This window comes from Podarcis bocagei (assembly GCF_964188305.1).
Source record: "Podarcis bocagei genome assembly, chromosome: 2".
Classification (NCBI taxonomy): Eukaryota; Metazoa; Chordata; class Lepidosauria; order Squamata; family Lacertidae; genus Podarcis; species Podarcis bocagei.
In genome coordinates, this window is record NC_138126.1 from 49,678,376 (window position 1) to 49,700,443 (window position 22,068).

A 22,068-nucleotide genomic window follows, 5' to 3' on the forward strand; every position below is an offset into this window, starting at 1 on the left:
AAAATAAAAAAATAAAAACAAAGCACATAACACAACACAATCAAAAGGCAAAAATAAGCCACAAAAATTTAAAAACAAATCCAATATTCTCAAATCCTTATCTGTCATTACCTTCTTTCTTTGACCTTCTCACTCCTCCCTTTTTTGTATCCTAATTGTTAATAGTCACAGCAAATCCTTTCCATTTTTCATAATAGAATCATAGAATCATAGAATCATAGAGTTGGAAGAGACCACAAGGGCCATCGAGTCCAACCCCCTGCCAAGCAGGAAACACCATCAGAGCACTCCTGACATATGGTTGTCAAGCCTCTGCTTAAAGACCTCCAAAGTAGGAGACTCCACCACACTCCTTGGCAGCAAATTCCACTGTCGAACAGCTCTTACTGTCAGGAAGTTCTTCCTAATGTTTAGGTGGAATCTTCTTTCTTGTAGTTTGGATCCATTGCTCCGTGTTCGCTTCTCTGGAGCAGCAGAAAACAACCTTTCTCCCTCCTCTATGTGACATCCTTTTATATATTTGAACATGGCTATCATATCACCCCTTAACCTCCTCTTCTCCAGGCTAAACATGCCCAGCTCCCTTAGCCGTTCCTCATAAGGCATCGTTTCCAGGCCTTTGACCATTTTGGTTGCCCTCCTCTGGACACGTTCCAGTTTGTCAGTGTCCTTCTTGAATTGTGGTGCCCAGAACTGGACACAGTACTCCAGGTGTGGTCTGACCAGAGCAGAATACAGTGGCACTATTACTTCCCTTGATCTAGATGCTATACTCCTATTGATGCAGCCCAGAATTGCATTGGCTTTTTTAGCTGCCGCGTCACACTGTTGGCTCATGTCAAGTTTGTGGTCAACCAAGACTCCTAGATCCTTTTCACATGTACTGCTCTCAAGCCAGGTGTCACCCATCTTGTATTTGTGCCTCTCATTTTTTTTGCCCAAGTGCAATACTTTACATTTCTCCCTGTTAAAATTCATTTTGTTTGTTTTTGCCCAGTTCTCTAATCTGTCAAGGTCGTTTTGAAGTGTGATCCTGTCCTCTGGGGTGTTAGCCACCCCTCCCAGTTTGTTGTCATCTGCAAATTTGATCAGGATGCCCTTGAGTCCATCATCCAAGTCGTTGATAAAGATGTTAAATAAGACCGGGCCCAAGACAGAACCCTGTGGCACCCCACTAGTCACTCTTCTCCAGGATGAAGAGGAACCATTGATGAGCACCCTTTGGGTTCGGTCAGTCAGCCAGTTACAAATCCACTGAGTGGTAGCAGAGTCAAGACCGCATTTTACCAGCTTCTTTACAAGAATATCATGGGGCACCTTGTCAAATGCCTTACTGAAATCAAGGTAGGCTATATCCACTGAGTTCCCTTCATCTACCAGGCTTGTAATTCTGTCAAAAAATGAGATCAGGTTAGTCTGACATGACTTATTTTTCAGAAATCCATGCTGACTATTGGTGATCACAGCATTCCTTTCTAGGTGCTCACAGACTGTTTGCTTAATGATCTGCTCCAGAATCTTCCCTGCTATTGATGTCAGACTGACTGGGCGGTAATTATTTGGGTCCTCTCTTTTCCCCTTTTTGAAAATAGGGACAACATTTGCCCTCCTCCAGTCTGCCGGGACTTCGCCTGTTCTCCAGGAATTCTCAAAGATGACTGCCAGTGGTTCTGAGATCACATCTGCCAGTTCTTTTAATACTCTTGGATGCAGTTCATCTGGCCCTGGAGACTTGAATACATCTAAACTGGCCAAGTATTCTTGTACTATCTCCTTAGTTATTCTGGGCTGTGTTTCCTTTGCTGAATCATTTGCTCCAAATTCTTCAGGTCGGGCATTGTTTTCCTTATCGGAGAAGACTGAGGCAAAGAAGGCATTGAGGAGTTCAGCCCTTTCTGTGTCCCCTGTTTGCATTTCACCATCTTCTCCTCTGAGTGACCCCACTGTTTCTTTGCTCTTCCTTTTGCTACGAACATACCCATAGAAGCCTTTTTTGTTGCTTTTAACCTCTCTAGCAAGCCTGAGTTCATTCTGTGCTTTAGCTTTTCTGACTTTGTGTCTACACGTGCTGGCTATTTGTTTGAATTCCTCTTTGGTGGTTTCCCCCCTTTTCCATTTTTTGTACACATCCTTTTTTAATCTTAACTCAGTTAAAAGTTCTTTAGATAGCCACCCTGGCTTCTTTAGGCACCTTCCATGTTTCCCTCTCATTGGTATTGCCTGACGTTGTGCTTTTAGTATCTCCCTCTTAACAAACTCCCAGCCATCATGAACTCCCTTTCCTTTTAGTATTACTGTCCATGGGATCTCACCCAGCACTTCCCTAAGTTTTATGAAGTCGGCTTTCTTAAAGTCAAGAAATTGAGTCCTAGTATGCTTGGCTGCTCCTTTCCGCTGTATAGTAAACTTCAGAAGAGCATGATCACTCGCGCCTAATGATCCTTCCACTTCTACCCCACTAACCAGGTCATCAACATTGGTTAGGACCAGATCTAAAATGGCTGTTCCTCTTGTTGCTTCTCCCACTTTCTGGACAATGAAGTTGTCTGCAAGGCCAGTGAGGAATCTGTTTGACCTTATGCTCTTGGCTGAGTTTGACGTCCAACAAATATCCGGGTAATTGAAGTCCCCCATTACTACTATCTCCCTTCCTTTTGCATGCTTGGCCATCTGTTCCAGGAAGGCATCATCTATGTCCTCCGTTTGGCTTGGGGGTCTATAGTAAACTCCCACAATGAGGTCTCTGTTATTCTTCTCTCCCTTAATTTTGACCCAAATGCTCTCACATTGGCTTTGAGGTTCTAAATCTTGGATCTCTTCACAGGTATACACATCCCTGACATATAACGCCACTCCTCCTCCTTTCTTGTCTGGTCTGTTTCTCTGAAATAGATTGTATCCCCCCATTATTACATTCCAATCGTGGGACTTATCCCACCAGGTTTCAGTGATGCCTATTATGTCATATTTAGTTTGCTGTACCAAGAGCTCAAGCTCATCTTGTTTATTTCCCATGCTTTGCGCATTAGTGTACAGACATTGAAGTCCATTAATCATTCCCCCGTGTCTCTTATTTAAGGATTTTTTCCTCCCACCACTAGGTCCGCGTGCTGTTTGCTCCATTTGGTCTATGACATTTGGATGATCATCTTCATTAATTGATAGACTCCTACCTTCAGGAGCACTGTCTCCCTCCCCCACATTAGTCAGTTTAAAGCCCTCCTGATGAGGTTTCTGAGATTTTTGGCAAAAACATTCCTCCCAACCGTTGTGAGGTGCAGCCCATCACTTGCCAGAAGTCCATCTTCAAGAAACTGCAGTCCGTGATCTAAGAATCCAAACCGTTCCTGTTTACACCATTTGCGAAGCCAGCTGTTCACTTCCACTATTTTCCCCTCTCTCCCTGGGCCACGTCGTTCAACTGGGAGGACAGACGAGATGACAATTTGTGCATTTAGTTGCTTCAATTTCCTGCCGAGAGCCTCGTAGTCTCTTTTGATCTTCTGGAGGCTATTGCTTGCAGTGTCATTGGTTCCCACATGAACCAAGAGGAAGGGGTATTTGTCAGTGGGTTTTATGATTCCTTGCAGTCGTTCAGTTACATCTTGGATCTTAGCCCCGGGGAGACAGCACACTTCCCGAGACATCTTGTCAGGCCCACAGATCACTGCTTCTGTTCCCCTCAGTAGGGAATCCCCTATCACCACTACACGCCTCCTCTTGGGTTTGGTCGGGGTTCTTCCGTGAGCTGTCCGTTCCAAGGTCGCCTGCACATTCCCTGAGGACTGACTTTGCTGCTCGTCTTCATATACCTGATCGACTGTAATGAGGGAGAGATCCTCAAATGGAGTCTGCTCTTCGTCTTCCATGCTAGGGGAGAGGACCTCAAAGCGATTGTGTATTTCTAAACAATCAGAGTGAACCCTGGGCCTCCTACTTCTTTGAGTCACGTTTCTCCATATATCTGGCTCCTGTGTTGATGAACTAGCCTCCTTCTCAGGGGAGTCCCCTGTCTCCTCCTTGGTGGGGACGGTGTGCTCTGTTGCTTCCAAGAAGAGCTCCAGCTCTCTAATTCTTTGGAGCGTAGCTACACGTTCCTCCAGTTGCTGGACTTTGTCTTTTAAAAGGGCAATCAACATGCAATTGCTGCAGGTGAAGCTGCCTGCAACCTTTGGCAAGATGGCAAACATTGCGCAGGAATCGCAGGCGACTGCAGCTGTTCCCTCCCCTTCCATCTTGAGATCGTGTTGTTGGGGGTGGCTACAGAGGTCCTCCATCATAAAAAGCTTGAAGACAGGACAAATAACTTCGCCCACAAAAAAAACCCTAGGTCTCCCCCAACAAACGTTTGAGACTAGCTCCCCTAAATCTAAAAGATGGATATAACTGCGCGCGCCGCTAGGCGCGCGCCGCTGCCCTACAAACTCTGATAAGCTCCTCCCACAGCTAATCCCCTGCCTCAACAGAAACCCTGCCCCCTCTGACCTTTACACAGGGAAAACAGCTAATCAGCCACAAGAAACACACACACACAAGAAAACCCTTTTTGCTCCTTCTTCAACTGCTGCCCTGCAGCAGTTGAATAATATTCTGTCATTACATTACCTGCTGCCCTGCAGCAGTTGAATAATATTCTGTCATTACATTACCTTAATCTATTTTAACCTTATCTTACTATAAAAGACCCTAAAACTTAAAACTTAGATCTTATTTATACCAATTTCTCATAGCCATAAGATGTTCTTACATAATTCTTTTAACATTTTTGCTAAAGTCAAATAATTTCATTCCAACATTTTTCTAACATTCATCAATTTTATAGGGCAATCCTAATAATTTTTTCTTCTTCCAATTTTCATCCAGCGTCTCTTCCTCCTGGTCCCGGGTTTTGTCAGTCCTTTCTATCTCATCAATCTAGCGCATTAACCTGGTAATCTTATGTCTGAGGCCCTTAAGTCTCTTCCATGTCCCTTCCGCGGCTCTTCTTCATATTTATACCTGTACTTTACTTTGTCTCCTGCTCCTTTCACTCGTGGGAACTCCAACTTGACAGTGTTTTTGACCCTTCTCGACAAATCAATCCCTTTTCCATAGTCCACACTAAACTCCATGTGGTATTTAAAAACATGTTTCAAAGTCCCTCCAGAATTAAGAGCCCCCACAACCCCAAACATCTCACGGCCCATTGCCAGACTTGAAAAGTCCAAACATTTCTGCATAGGGGGGTCTATCCAACCCCCCATTTCCAAACCAAACCAGACTTTATCTTTCCAAATCTGGCTTTTTCCAAGTTCATTTGTCAGCTCCAAGTACTCATGTTTCTGCTGGGCCACAGCTCCCTCCATCTCTGGCGCCCGAGGTTCAACAACATCCTCTTCCCTCATCTGATCTGTCAGAGCACACTCCTGATTTGATTCCTGGGTGGGCTCTATATAGTTACCCACTACCTGTCCGAAATTTCCGATCGCAGCAGTCATCAAGTCCATCTTCTCATGTAGCTGTTCCAGTAGGGCACTTGTTTTGCAGAAAGCACTCATCAGAGCTTCTGAATACATTGTTCTGCAAGGTCAGAAGTCTATTCCCACGATCGTAATCTGTTGCAGCTGTAGAGCTCCCCGATTCAGATTTAATAACAGTTTCACAGGCTCCCTCTAGGGGAAGAACTTCTATTTGTTATTTTCTTTTAGAGGCAGATCTAACAACAAAGTTTCCTTTTTCAGATATTTTGTCAATATTTGTTCCTTTAAAATGCAGAGGGGAACAATGGAATCACTATGTTTCTCTTCTTTTAACTATCTGTCAAAGACGTTTGTCTCTGGTCAATGAGCTTCCCAAAGAACGTCAGTCCTGACACCCGCTCCCAGGATCAAGACGGTGGAAAATTACTTTGCTTTACACTCTTTCTGCAGGTTTAAACAGTCCAGAAAAAAATCCCCCCTCTTCTCCTGCTTCCGAAAGGGGTTCAACAATTTTGAATGATGAAAGTTAATCCTTTATAAGCGATTTTCTGAACTCCATATCTTTGCTTTTATCTATCTACAAACTACCATATAGCTTTAATCTGTCTGAACTACCATATCTTTGCTTTAATCTATCTACAAGAAACGGAAGGCTGACTTCCTGTTTAGACCTTCCCGTTTCAGTGCCAAATTGAGATGAATTTCTTAGTCCAATTTTCCTTTCTACTTGCAGATCATTATTCAAAGTCCAATTGTCCGAAATTAAAGTACTCACGGGTAATTGTTTTAAAAGCCAAATTGTCCCAGGAAAAAGGCAGCGCTCTCCGGCAACGGCTGTGCGGCTTCGCTCCACGGAAGAAGCAGTTGATTCTCAGCACCGCGCCACTTCCCCCTCTTCTCTCCGGAGCCCGTAAATGGGTTCCTTTACGGGTTGGGGGGCGCTAAAGGTGCCCGCCGAGTCCCATGGTCACAGGCTTCATCCGCCTGTGGTTTGTGAAAGGGTCCCCGCTTCGCCGTAGCGGGAAAGACCCATTTTCCGTGGAGCTGGTCCCTCTGGATCAGAGGGAGTCCGCCATTACCGATGGTGCCACCCCGGAAGTCCTCTCCAGTGGCCAGATTAGGACCAGAACCACTGAGCACTTTGCATTGATTCTGACCTACTGCACAATTAGTTTCTGGACTCGGTTGAAAGTGCTACTTTTGACCTGTGAAGCCTTGTGTGTCTCAGAACCTCAATATCTCAGGCACCACCTCTCCTTATGTAAACCAGCCCAGGCTCTGCAATCTTCATCAGCAACCCATCTCCCGCTGCCACATGCCAGGAAGGTGGGGAGGATGACTGCACAAGACCAGGCTTTTTCAGTGCTCCCCTCTCCTCATGTGAAATGCTCTCCTGGCACCAGGCTTGCCCATTTTTAGGTATCAGGATAGGGTGTTTTTATTTATCCAGGCTTAGATGGTTAAGTTAGCCACCACTAGGGTGTTCATCTTTTAGTGAGGTTGGATAGGACTTTTCCTCCTTATTGGATATTTGGGTGAACATCTTAGGAATTTTGTATTGTACATTGTTTTTCGTTTCTTAGTCACTTTTTACAAAAAAAAGTCTCAAACAAATTCAATCCATAATATAATAACACTACTAGTTTGGGAGAGGGCACAATCACAGGTATGTAGGATCTTGCAGGCTTTAAAGGTTACAACAAGCACCTTGCTTCTTAGATTAAGGTGGGATGAAGAATGGATTGTCTTGATCTTATGCCATCTATGCTATCTGTCAGGTATATAGGTTCCTAGTACAGGTTGGCTAAGATCAGGGCAATCTTCTCTGTTTTTCTCACCCTAAAGCAAACACCCATTCCACTTATTAATGTGCTATATACCCAGGTTGCTTCTTGTTTCCCAGAGATCTATGGATACAACTCAGGAATTCATACACCTGACTTACACAGTCCTAATTACCCTGCATTCCGTGCATCCTTGTTCTTTCCAGGAAGCAATTTGTAAAGAAGACTTAATGTGTGACTTGTCTTTTGCACTTGTACCAGCAACAGTTGCAAAATGGCACTAATTCCCAGTGTTGCCAAATTTTCAGAAATCAGGGGGAGAAGAGGAGGAGGAGGGAGCTGAAGAGGGAACAGGGTTTAGTGAGCAAACTGTGGCAGGAGGGAGTCCAGACTCACAGGAGAGGAGCTGGAGACAAGGCAGACTGCTAAAGAATCCAAGGAGTCCCCCGCCTTCTGCTGCAACCAGCTCCCCTCTCCCCTGGTCACCAGGACACACACCAGTCTCACCACCAATCCCCTGGCACTGAGCCTTCTTCCCTTGGGGATTCCCCAACTGGTGCCTCCCACCACTCCTCTGCAACCAACCAGTCCAGGACACATGTTTGCATATAATGTATCCATGCAGATTCAGTAACGCAGTCCAGATATACAGGTATTCTCCATCTGAAGAAATTAAATCGGTGACTCTATCCACTATCTCTTTTTCCATCTCACTTCTCTGGGTGACCTTAATTAATACAGATTCATTGGCTTTGGACCCTTAAGTTCTGCTTTCCCACTTACGTTTTTCCACGCCAGAAATAACAGACATTGTTCAGTGGCAGAGTGCTAGGTTCAATTCCTGGCATCTTTAGTTAAAAGTTATCAGATAACAGGGCTGGGCAAGACCTCTGCCTGAGACCCACTTCCAGGTAGCGCAGACAATATTGGATGACATGGATTAGTGGTCTGGCTCAATAGGAAGCAATTCCATATAGTCATATGTATATGACTTTCTGTTCCTGGAACAACTTCCACCTGATATAATTATCTCAGTTCAACAATACGCTATTTCTTAGACCAGAAACAAGCTGTGTGCACACATTCCCTCATCTCCTTTATCCTCCCATTCCCATCTTCCTTCTCTCATGCATCTTAATTCAATATTCATGGGGTTTGTTAAACCACAGTATTGCATGGCATTGGAATCGGGAAGCTGTGATTTAAGCGGTCCCTACAAACCAGAAGATCAAACCACAGTGTGATGCTGAGTTGATACTCTGGTTTGTAGGAATTCCTTAATCATAAGAAACTATGGTTTAGCAAACCTCAGAAGTATTAAATTGAGGTGCAAGAGAGAAAAGATGGGGGCATGTATGTCTGACTGTTACCCTGGGATCATGACATCTAAACCTGGGTTGGAGAACCTGTGGGCCTCTGGATGCTACTGGGATACAACTTGCATCATTCCTAACTGCACACTGACTAAGGTGGAAGATGGAATCCAAAAACATCTAGAGGCCATAGGTACTGAGCCCCTCGGTCAAGCAACCTTTCTCTCCTGCTTAAGAGCCTTCTTCTAACCACTTTCCTGGACCACAGTGACCTCACTTTTCCTGTGACGTCTGCTACAAGTTAATATTCCTCAGCTTAATCCTTCCTTTTCCATTTTGTTTGTTCCACGATTATAGTGCTAAGAACGTACTGTTTTTAAAAATTAATGCATGCTGCGTTTGTAATGTAATCACCACTGGTTGTTTAAATATGATTTCTTTTTCCGTTGAGGAGCAAAATCTGCATGGTTTCAGTCCGCAGGCCGCTTTCTCAGGTTGTTGCATTGACTATCATCTGTTAGTCTGAGGTTGAATACAAATTCCCAGTGACCCACATTGATGCTGATTTGGCTAGCCAATAAATCAAACAATGGTGATAGTGAGAGTGTGAGTTGTTTCTGAAGCCAAAATGGCAGTAGAACAGCAGCAGGAGCAGGAAGAGGGAATGATAGCAGTGAAAGAAAATGGGAACAGGGTACTGCAGGACCAGGAAGCTGAAGAGAGAGAGAACAAGCACCAAGGTTCAAGAGCGGTGAAATTGTGATTTAGGGAAAGGAATAATACATATGGGGCAGGTGGACTTAAGAACGCCTGAGCTGATGCTTTTGAAGTGGGTTTGAAGAACAGGGTTGTGACATGTAAGAGGTTCTTGTGGCCAAAGATGTCTTTGAGGCAGGCAGGCAGGCACTCTGTTGGCTGTCACTGGCAGCCTTTGCATAACCAAATTGGACGGTGGCTCCTTCAGGTGTCTGGTTCTCAAGAGTTTACAAAAACCGGGACAAAATGCTAGGGTATATCTGTTTTTAATGCAAGGAATCCTCCCTGTTTTTAGGAACTTGTGGTTACCCTAATTGGCAGGTAAGAGAAACCTCACACCACTCCCAAGTTGCGTGATCCCTATGGAGGCTGGAAATAAGCATTTTCAAGTCAGCATAGCGAGGCCAGTGTCTGCCTTAACTGACAGGCTGTTTCTTATTTTAAAAGGGGAACACAATCTAGATTAGATTATTTCCTTTGTGAGTCCAGATCATTGTTTTACTGCTCCTTTCACCCATTCTGAAATGCGTCCCTCTCCAAAGTCATCTATTTTGTACATATCTTTACAAAATCCTCTTTTGCTGAGCAATGTAGATTTGATCAATGCGCTACCCAATGAATGGGGTTGATCATATACGGGATCTGAGTGGGTTCGTGCCTCCTGTCTTTGTTTTCCTACACCTCTATGATCGCTTAGCCTTCTGAGCTTATTTTGTAGGCCATAAAAGGGAAACTATCCCTTAACTGCTGTTCTCCTTTTTTATTTATTGAACACACAGCAGGCATCACATTGAAACTGTGCAAAAAAGAAAGATATCGATTCTGCCCCTCCCCGTCTGCCAAAAATAATTTGAGTATTAAGTCTGCCTCCTTGACAATTGCAACTGCATTTGTGATCTGTTACTGCTGCCTTGTTTCATTCCGCTCTTGCCCTATATTGAGAAATAAAACAGAAACACATTGAGCTCGCGTCGCACGCTGTTGCCACACTGCTGCTCTAATGGGCTTACTGACCACAACCTACGGGGGCCAGAATGTGTCAACAGCAAAAGGGCCAACCTCAATCACTGCCTGTGCTTTTTTACTAAGTTGTTACATGTCTAATTCTTTGCAGCTTAGTGCTCCTGCTGCTCTGGCTGCTCCTGTCCAAGGCTCACATCTTGCAGCAGCCTTTCCTACCCCCTGTTGTGCCACAAAGGTCCCAGCAGGAAGTCTTTCAGTGGAGCAGACAAGCCACAGTCTAGAGCAAATAGGGCATCACAATTTCCTAATAAGATGACTTACCAGATTGCAGCCAGAGTGGGGTGGGGTGACTCCGTACAGTTTTCATTTAACCACTTCCCTCCTCAAGCCCCAGGATTTCAACTTGTGTCGAAACCCTAAATCGAGCCCAAATCAAATGGCATTTTATTCCTTCACAAAGTGTTGAATCCTTAGCTTTGGCTGTCATAAAGCTCCATCTAGTCCTTTGCCAATCAATTAAATCTAGTAGTGACTGTCATCACTCCCTCCATCGTAGGCCCCTTGGTGTCAAAGGGGACGAACTCTACTTAGAGTGGGGTGGGATGCGGAGAGGAAGTTCATTACTTACGATTGCCTGCTCAGGGCATTGATTCTGCTTACGGAATGCCAGCGTCGAAGTGGTTAAATGACTTGAACATGGCTTGGTTTCCTGCCTGCACTTGTAGTGGCCTAAGGCGGTGCCTGCTGTTTAGGAGTGAAAGAGAGCGCCTTGCCTCGTCCCAGGTGGCAGACAGGCAAACCATGTTATTAAGAAGCAGAGATCGCAAAACCTTGATCTTCACAAAAAAAGGCCCCATAATTAGTCCCTAGCATGAGAATAAATGGCATTCCACATCAGCAAGGAAGGGAAAAAACAAGCCTCCTTCAGATTTCATTAAGTGATTGGTAATATTGACAGTTTTTAGGATCTCGCAGGGACCTCTTTGTTATTTGAGCCACTTCGGCTCCACACTTTCTCTTTCTACGGTGCTTTAAAGTTTAGGGACATGTTCCAGGAGCCTCACACTCTGGCTTTTAAGGGGAGATGTTGATGTCTTGATAAAGCAAGCCATATGGTCAAATGGAGCTGGGTAAATAAGTGCTTGTTTACACAGTGTGATCATCATCACTACCTTCTCTGAGCCTGATCCAAAGCTCAGCAAGCAGAAGCAACGCAGGACATTGCCTTTTGACAACCAAGGGATTTGAGGCAGGCTCATTCTGAACAATGTATTGATTCTGTAATGCCAGCTTCTGTTTTGCACTCAGGGGGGGAAATGACATATTGAAAAATATGCATTAGGCAAGCTTACATTTCCACAATCTGTGTTTAGGGCTCTTGATATGCATATATAAATATATGAGACAGGGCAAATGTTGTTATGTGTGTGGTTGAGGAGCAGGAGTGGAATCTATCAAGTCATGTCCATTTTACAGATTTGATTTACAGCCGTTCCCAGTAGGGACAGCATCCTGTCTAGGTAAGTCATCTAGCTTAGTCAAGAAATTGCTTGGTAACTTGCAAGGATACTCCTTCCCCCAAGAGTTTGATCCATTTCATTTTATGAATCTCCTGGGGCATCTACTGTTATTCCTAACTCAGATTAGTGATTCTAGCCTTTTCTTCTTCTATTTTTTGGCAACCTGGGATGTTCATCAGACCCACAAACTAATTCAGGCACCAGCTGCAATTTTGCCTTTAGATCCTTTGTGCAGATGAACATAATAGCACAATGTATTGGAAACAAAAATAACAAGATGTGATAGAGCGTGTCCATATTGCCTCGTTGGGTGTGTTTTGCTGTGAAAAGCCTTTAAGTACTGCAGCCACCTCTCCCTTAAGAGGAAATTGTGAATCGTAGGCTGCGAACACACTGTACCTTTCAAACAGCTTTGAAGCACACTCTTTTCCTCAGAGAATTCTGGGCACTGTAGTTTACCCCTCACAGAGTTACAATTCTCTGAAACCCTTAACAAACTACAGTGCCCAGAATGCTTTGAGGGAAAGAATGAACTCTGAAAATGCTTTAAAGATATAGTGTCGTAAGCATGATCTCTGTCTTTTATCTGTTTTTGTCTATAGGCTTTGAAAATGTCCTACCAATTTGCACACACCAAAAGCCTTATCTGGGGATTCTTTACCCTGCATGACTATGATCCCATGAGAGGAAGGTTGGGAGTTTTCTCCCTGGCCCTGCCTGCTTTATTGCATCCCTGACAGAGTTTCCAGAGCTCTCCACTTCTGCAAACCCACCCTATTCATGTAAGCTTCCTACATGCTTTGGAACCCTAAAAGACCAGAGTTCTAAACTGTGTGGACAACCTCCATGAGTTGAAAAGCCTCCCCACTGCAGAAGTAGACTCTTGAACACATGGATGGCTGCAAGAGCATCAAATGCAGTGCAACATAAGGAGTGTGGCCAGGAAATGCAACCCCCAAAAAGCTTCGCATTTACTGAATTGTTTTCACTAGAATCATATGAAGTAAATCCCCACCGTTCACATTTAACAAACAGTAAGTAAAGAAAAGTTGACTTGCTCAAGTCTGCTAAGCAGTCTTGTCTCCACTGAACCTCAGTTGCTCTTTAATTCTACAATGGCCTATGTTTCTTGTAAGTACTCTATGAAATGACATGCACTAGTAAACAAAATATTTCTATTACCGTATAATAATTTAAGAATAATGTTTTCTTTCTATAGTACATAAGTTTTAAAGCTGCCCCTTTTGAGTACAGATTGGTAATGCTGATGTACTAACATTTCCAAATACTGATGGAATTTATTTCATTTGTTTTTATTTGATGCATGCCTAAATTACCAAGCCTGTGTTGCTTTCCGGATTTAGCATTTTCTGGATAGAGCATGCCAAGCTTTGTGTACAATTCAAATGAAGAGATTTCCTTCACTTTTACTTAAACCTGTGAATTTTTATTGATCTGAGAAGTAAAAAACAGGACACCCAAACTTTGGTTGATTTACTAGGTCTAAACAATAAAGACTAACATCAGTTTTGACAACAAACAAAACCAGTTTCTGTTCTATTGGTTATGTTTAAAAGATTTCAGTTTCAAACCAAACAGAACTTGTGGTTATTCTGTCAGATATTTATATAGCCACGGGGGCGCCATAGTCATGCACCGCATACATCATTGTATTTTTAAAATGTACTTAATGAACATTTTTTTTTCTCTTCTGGTAACTACTTCATTGCCTTAAATGAATGCATTCCATTAGAATTTGTAACAAATGAGTACTTTGTGTTTGCATTAATGCCAAACACGTTTAACAAATTTTTAACAAGGAACCCTGGCAAGAAGCCAAACTCCTAGAGGGACACTGAAGGAATGCTATAAATTTAAACTGGATTTTACCTTTTCACTTAACTCAGCAAGTGTCTTAGGTGTCTTTGGCATCTTGGTATTTGCTGCTTTTCCATTTCGAGTTAGCTGAAATTTTGTATTTGGGGGGGGGGGGCAGGTCAAAATTCTTTTCCATAGCTAGTTCTGTTTGTTGGATACTTTTTAACACACATGCAACTTGAAGAGGAATCCTTGGTTATTAAATTGGAACTTTGATTAAATGTTGTGCTTGCGCGGTTTTTGCACTTGCGAAACTATGATTTTGAGCAAACTTCATTCACAATGGGAAACCTCTGTATGTTGGGACCAAGACTGCTTTAAGTCACGTCAGATCATACACTGCCATTAGGAAAAAAATCACAGTTTAGATTTATTCAGAAAGCAAACCCAGTAATGGTTTTCGAAAACCTCTTGATGCTGTGTCTTGTGTTCACAGCTGGGTTGCAAATTTCTGATGATGTTTGCAACTGCAGTTTTCTTGGGGGAAGCCAAGAAAGCAGCCAAGCTGCTCCGAAGTGATGATGACATTGTTGGCTGGAATGGTGGGACTCCATTCCACAGGGTCATGTCTTAAGTAGTCCCACGGGAATCAGGTATGCTGCAATGTGGGCTGGCGCTGTGAAGTTAATAGGTAGTTTCCAAACCGCTTGGCTACTTTGCAGAGAATGCTTCACGGAGAATTTCTAACATGCTGGGTTACCACACAGCATTTTATAGGGAAGCGGGGAAAGGAAGCACAGAGGCTACTAGGCCACATGCAAGGAATCCTTGCAACAGTGGGAGGGTGGTTAACAATGTGGCGGCCGGATTTCAGGCGTGTGGTGGGTGACCTGAAGCTGCCTGTTGGGATGGGAGGAGCAAGGCTCTTCAGAAGCTGGGAGACACGGACCACACTGTGAGGGGCCTGGTGGATGCAGCAGTGAGAATGGAATGTGAAGGGGGGACCAGCAGCATCCACCAATCACAGTGCTGCGTAGGAAGAGAGCAAGGAAGCATCAGATAACTCCAGGTCAAATTTGGGGGACAATCTGATACAGGGAGTGGTGGTGCCCTTCAGCATAGGGATGGGGGAAGATGGTGGCTTTCCAGAAATATACTGGAGGGGGGTAGGAAAGAAAGAGGATAATGATGGTGATAATTATAATAAAAATGAACCACCTGTTCATTCCTTTCACTTCTTTGGGCTTTCGGACATAGGTTATGTGCATGTGCATGTGCATACAAAAACAGAACCAAAGAAGGTCATTGTAGGTCAATGTTGTTATTATTTTTTATAAAAAGCTCTTTTTCCCATTAGCAGTTTTGCACAAGACAACTAAATAATAATAAAGATTTGTGCATGCCTTGTGCTGGGCTTCCTACCCCAAGGAGTGAGGCAGCCTCCTAGAGAGCTGGTCTATCCGCTCTGCGTGGAGTGCTCACTGTAGAGCAACCCCTCTCTCACAGTAGATCACTTTTATGGGGAGGAAAATCTGCAGCCTGCCAAGGAGTGTCTTGTCGTCATAAAGAACAGCTAGACAGAAGGAGGCATAGGTGCCTCCGATCTTCAGACCCTTCCTCCAGCGCTGAAAGTTTTGGCTCTGAGAAGGTTGCTCTCAGCAATGGTTAGACAGTAGAAAGCAGCCAAGGAAACGTCACCAGACACGCAAAGAGCTGTCCACAAACACTTGAAGCTAATGTGTGCTTCAGTGCGTCCACAGCTGGGCAAAGTGTGAAGACTTGTAGGATTTTGTCCCAGATTGGTTTATGTATGGATCAGCAGCTTGCAGATCCAAAGGCAAAAAAGTGCAGATGAGAGAATGTCATGTAGATGCTGGGGAAATCCCGCAGGCATGAGGAGCTTCAAATCCACACTGAACTGCCATGTGGAAATGGCCTAAGTCATGCTTAGCAATCAGCGCATTACTCCTTTCAAATATTGTCTGCTAATAATAGGGGGATATAAGAATTAGCAGTGGGAATGAACTCCTTTCAGGCAAGAGTAAGCTGTTGTTCTTGTGTCATCATATTCTTATGCCAGGGAAAATGCAGAACACAAACTCAGTGATTTTACACTCCAAGCACAATAATGAATGTGCTTTCTTCAGTAAAGAGAGCTGACAGCAAATTCAGGTGACACATTTAAATATATTAAGACAAAATGACAATGAAGTAACCTAATATTGTATGAATGGTAGTTGGATAGTCCCAATGCTTAATTAGATATCAATTTCCCAGTAATAAAACCGTTGTTTATATTGATAAAATTATTTATAGGACACCTTTTGGGACATAGCTCACCAGGGTGACTCTCATTGTCATAAACGCAAAATAAATATAATGATATGAAATAATCACAATTAGTGGCATAGTAATTTTTTTTAAAGACCAGTTAGAAGACTTAAAACAAAGACTTATAGAACAATTGAGCAGAACTATGCTTTAAACTAACTTTAAAATTATTACTTACTTACTTACTTACTTACTTACTTACTTACTTACTTACTTACTTACTTACTGAATTGGTTAGTTGCTTTATCTTGCCCAGGGCCACCCAAAGCAACTTACAACCAAACAGACAGTCAGACAACCCGCCCCCCACAAAGATACATTAATGCTAAGAGAAAAAGGAATACATTAAAAACATCCCGTCCACTTCAAAAAGGGCACAGATAGTTAAAGGCCAAAGGCCTTATTATAGAGGAAAGTTTTTGCCTTGCACCTAAAGATGGACTGAATAATGAGGGCGCCAGGCGAGCCTCCCTGGGGAGAGCATTCCACAAATGTGGTTTATGATTCTGGCTTGTTCCAAAGCTGGTAACCATAGTTTCCCAGTACATATGAAATGGGAAACTGTGGTTAATTAGAGACTTCCTGGTTTAATCCCAGGGCACTGAGAAGGGAGGAGTGAAGGAGCTGCAGGCACGGACAAAAGGATCATTCATTTCTTGGTTTATTAAATTCAGTTTTGACTGCCCAAATGCAGAAATCTATCCCCTACCCCCTGCCCCAGTCTTTCGCTTACTTCCACGTCAGTTGTTTGCCTTCTATGTGGGCCCCATGTGTAATATGTCAGAAGAGGACACTTTAGAATTTTGTTAATGAGTTTCTCTTGCCGCAAACATTTGGAAAGCATCTGGAACAGAATGGACATTAACCCAGATGTCAAAAATAGCCTGCATTTTACTACCGTTATTAAACAGCTTCCCCTTTCACCCGTTTGTGTTTACCCTATCCCTCTGCTTCCTTCTGCAAATCACTCTGGAAAGGAAAGGGATGGAGGTACCAAGTGGGTTCGTCAGGCAGCAGGTGTCTTTATTCCAAAGAAAAACGATCTGAAGAACAGCCGCAAACTATAGGACCCTTTTGCATCCTTCTGTTCCCAACATGCAGTATTTACTCCGCAGTGCTGGTGCTGAGTGTCAGTCGCTTTCACCAACGTCTCCTGAAGGTGTGCTGTGCTTTAGAACGGGGTCATTCTTTGCGCTTCCGTGTGGAAATCTGTTTTAGAGCCTCAGGTGTGCTCATGCACACAGGTTTGGGGCAACACAGGTATGGGGCCTAATCCAGAATTCCAGCCTATGGAAGAGTGCCATTGCCCCTACATAGAAATATGTGGTCCTGGTGCTAGAAACCCTGAGCCCTGGCATACAGTCTTTCTCTGTACAACCAGGGTGGGGGAATCGATGACCCTTCAGATGGTGTGGACTCCCATCAGACCCATCCAGCAATGGTGCAGTTTCTACAGCAATGTCATACAGGTTGTCAGGCGTCTAGTTGCACACTGAGGGCAACTAGAGAGAGAGGAGTACTGGCAGTGGTACCTTGTGAACGGATGCTTCCCTCAGAATGTGACCCTAAGTTACTTACTAGGAAAATAGGTTCCCCTGAAATCACTGTATGAGTAGGTGCTTTGTTTATGACTGGAATGTGTCAGCGTTGTGTGTTCTGCATATACAGTAACCGGAGAGAATGATGCAAACTGCATTTAGTTCTAGCAGGTGTTGGAAAGCAAGATTCTTCTTCCTCCCTCTTGCACTTCTCCATTTCTCTTTTTGTAGAAATGTGTGCAATTTCTCGATGAGTGGATCAGCCGATAGAGAAGAGGTTCATTCAAGTATTTTGATATTGTTTGCTGAAGTCTGAAGGGGCAGCTAAATAACAAATCTGCCTTCTGCATTTTATTGCTCGTCCTCGTTCCTTTATCTGAGCAGAATGTTTGTTTCAACAGCCTCAGTGAGTGTGAAGGGATGCTTCAGCTTGTAAAACATCAAAAACATTGGGAAATTGCAAACTTGTTTTATTCAGCTCCCAACCTGGTGCAAAGGGGGGGAGGGAGGGGTCATAGATGGTTCTTATAGTTGGAACATGTGCTTCTTGTTAATTCACATGGGTGCTTCCTGTGTATATATATCTCTTGGAGTAATCCTTGGTGCCCAAAGAATGGGAACTATGTAGTTTGCAAAATGCAAAGTGTGTTACAGTTTTCATAAAAAGTTTGCAAAGGTTTTATGTGCCAGAACTAGTAACTTGATCTACTTCAGGAACTCCCAAACTTTCCAGCTCTGTGGAAATCACTTCTTCTTGTGCCAGAGTTGGATCCAAACTTGTAATGAAGTCAATGGGAATCTCTCCATTAACATGAAAAGGTTTTGGATCAGGCCCCAACAGTGTTAAACAGTTTGCAGTTTTCATTTACTTCTCCAGTATAGATGATAAACCAATAATTCTGCTTGAGAATAACCTCAGCTAATTACTTAAAAGTACGTGTAATTCAAATACTGTTATTGTTGTTGTTGTTGTTGCAGCAGCTGTTGTTTAATGTTTTAGTTTTGCAGGCTTTTACAGTTTTAACGGGATTGGATTAATGCAAAGGATTTAGATGTGCGAAGTATGAAATATTGGGACATATTGGTGGCAATTGTAGGGTTAGCACATTGAGTGTCAACAGGAGAGATAGGACTATACCAGCTCCAAGTTTCTATGACTCTTGACCTGGATTCATAGTCCCAAATAGTTTTCTTTCTGAGAATTCAGAAAATACTATTTACCGCATTCCATTTAAAACACACACACACACACACACACACACACACACACACACCCCAGGGCTAGCAACTTGAAAGGTTATACAGTGGTACCTTGGGTTACAAACGCTTCGGGTTACAAACACTTTGGGTTACAAACTCCGCTAACCTGGCAGTAGTACCTTGGGTTGAAAACTTTTCCCCAGGATGAGAACAGAAATTGCGCGGTGGCAGCGGGAGGCCCCATTAGTGAAAGCACACCTCAGGTTAAGAACGGTTTCAGGTTAAGAACGGACCTCCAGAACAAATTAAGTTTGTAACCTGAGGTACCACTGTACATCATCTCTATATTATGTAACCCGATGTAAATTGTCCTTGTATGTTGTCACATGTGTATTTTTTAGGACAAAGAAAAACTTTTAAAATAATCTTTTCAGACACATCATTTATTAAAAACTACAGGGAGAAGCATGTTATTCTCAGTGTTGTACTATTCACAGACATATTGGAAATGCATTTTATAACAGCATACGGATACTGTTAGGTAATTCTATGGATAATGTCTGAACCGCAGACTTACTTTTAACGTGCTAATAAACTGTGAAGCATTCATTTTTAATTTTTTCCTGTGTGATGGAAGGAAAAAAGCATTCTAAATAAGACTATTTCCAGTACTGAAGTAATGCATATTGTTTTTAGAATAAAGAGGGAAAGACTATACCTTGATTTTACACTTTGCTGCAGTTGGTTAGGATCCAGATTTCTAATTTATGTCACTTATCTTTGGGGAAAGGCTGTGGAGTCTACAATAGTTATTGGCATAGGTAGTACAATACTGAACCAAGGTGTCTTTGAAGCAGAAATGTGCTTTAAATGTATGGTTTGTACACAGCCCTTGATAGAGCTGCATCAATCTCTAAAGCTATATCTATAGATGTGGTCTCCATGGCCAAGAGCACAAGTCTTCAACTGTGCCTTTCCTGGACAAGGATAGCTTAGCCACTGTGCCTCATGCACTGAGTGACAACTGAGACTATTTTAGTACCTTCTGTGTGGAGCTTCCCTTATGACTGGTTTGGAGGCTGCAACTGGGGCAGAATATCATGACAGGTGATGAATGGTGCCCCTTACACTATCTTCACCCCTGTATTCAACTGGAGTCAAAATGTCTACAGTTCTGGCTTCTGATGCTTTACTACATCAGCTTCCCTACACCACTTTCAACTTGAATTTAGCCTGATCTTTTATTCCCCTTCCTTCCCTCCCCCTCCCCTTTTTATGAAGATTACCCGCTCTGGGATCCCACAGCTAATTCTCCCCTGGCCTCCTTGCTGGCCCAGATAGGACTAATTTAGCCAGCTAGCCCTGGTGATCATCTAATGTTTATTGGGTGGATTTTCCCCTAAATTGATTTTAGAACTTTAAATTTATTGTTATTCATTCTTTTATACTGGTTTTTGTTGTATCACAATTAAGTGTTTTAAATTTGTTGTTAGCTGCTCTGAGCCCAGTTTTCTGAACCGGGAAGGGCGTGGTACAAATAAATTATTATTATTATTATTATTATTATTATTATTATTATTATTATTATTATTACATGGGCTGAATCCCAAGAATGTTCGACAAGTAGAATGACTTCTGCTCATTCCATGCAGCTTCCTTTCCTCCTCCTCCAGGGGTTGTAGGAACCCCCCAGAGCAGGGGTGTTGGTTTTTGTTTTTTTGTTTTGTTTTTTTGAGGGGGTGTACAGGCTATATTAGGGATGCGGGTGGCACTGTGGGTTAAACCACAGAGCCTAGGACTCGCCGATCAGAAGATCAGCGGTTCAAATCCCCGCGACGGGGTGAGCTCCCATTGCTCAGTCCCTGCTCCTGCCCACCTAGCAGTTCGAAAGCACGTCAAAGTGCAAGTAGATAAATAGGTACCGCTCCGGCAGGAAGGTAAACGGCGTTTCGCCAGAAGCGGCTTAGTCATGCTGGCCACATGACCCGGAAGTTGTATGCCGGCTCCCTCGGCCAATAAAGCGAGATGAGCGCCGCAACTCCAGGGGTCCCTTTACCTTACAGGCTGTATTGGGAGGAAGGAGAGGGAGAGTAAGTTCCATTGCATGAGTGGAAATCATACTGCTCATGCATTATTTTTGTTGGCTGCAACCCAGTACCCGAAACTTAGCCTTCCTACTGAGATAGCTCCAGTTTGCTGGTAGAAGGGATAATGTGACCCACTTCAGGTTCTTCATGAAAAAGCAGACTACCCCTCTATATGCATCTCCATTGCAGATAACTATAGATCAGGAGCCTCCACAGTTAAAATGGTGAAATATTCCTTTTGTCTGTTTAATCATCTACCCATCACCTTTCTCTAAAACTACTCAAGATGGCATCTGACCAAACAGAAACAATACAATAAAAAGTGAAATGAAAGTGTGGCTGCAGGAAGCCTTTGCTGACCTGAACTGGGTCCTACTGTGTCTCCAGAAACTATGTGAGCTCACCATTTTGGATGGCTTCTTGTTTTGCTGCAGTTATCAAGAGGAGCTGGAGAAAGAAGCAAACACAAAGCAGCACTGCAGGACAATGAGAGACGAGAGAGAAGAGGATGATTTGCTGCAGTGGGGATCTGGATGCAGTCGCCACTCTTGGAGCTCCACCCCCCAAAAGATCACAGAAGTGGGCGGGGCACATGAAGGTTGCCATCAAACAATAAGCTGCACAAACGGGTGTCCTTCTCCATTATTTCTTGTAATACGTTACGAAGTCAGATACTTTGGAAAACAATTAAGGGGACTTGATTGGGAATTAGAAGAACTTCATTTCCTTTAACGAGGTCGTATGAATTATTCCAGAAATATTTTTTTTTAAAGAAAACTGAGTTACCATCTGTTCTGAACATTACTAAATGAAGTTAATTAAAGTGGGATCTTTAATTTGACAGATTTGTATTAATTTTAATCTGTAGTTGAGGTTCCATTAGCTGCAGTATCGTTGTCTGCTGTTTCTGGTTAGTTTCTTCTAAAGTATCACTTCTAAAGCACTAGATTATTACAGGGACTAGCAAGCTGTTTCATAATGGTGTCGGCATTAGTCATACCCCCAGTAACGTGGGCTTTTCAGGGTAATAAAAACAAAGTCTTTGCCCTCCTCTGTTTCTTTACTGTTACTCAAGCCATTTTGATAATGCAACCAATATTAAGCTCTGGGCCAGGTTGGAAATGAAATCAATTTTTACTACTAATATCTGTTGGCGTATGAAAATATGGTGTGTGTCTCTGACAATGCATGGGGCATCTAACAGTGCAATCCTATACATATCTAGTCAGAAGTAAGTCCCATAGAGCTCAGTGGGGCTTACTCCCAGGTAACTGTGTAGGACTGCAGCCTAAAACGATT

General features: G+C 43.2%; 1 protein-coding gene across 7 annotated transcripts in view; it reads left to right on the forward strand.

The window, feature by feature from the left end:
• Window positions 1–21,610, forward strand: part of ERC2 (ELKS/RAB6-interacting/CAST family member 2) — a 538,310-nt gene extending 516,700 nt beyond the window's left edge. For all 7 annotated transcript variants that reach the window (XR_014005105.1, XR_014005106.1, XR_014005107.1 and 4 more), the window contains one exon: window positions 21,204–21,610. The gene's annotated coding sequence lies outside the window, so the exon portion shown is untranslated. The remainder of the gene's footprint in view (window positions 1–21,203) is intronic.
• The last annotated feature ends 458 nt before the right edge of the window (window positions 21,611–22,068 follow it).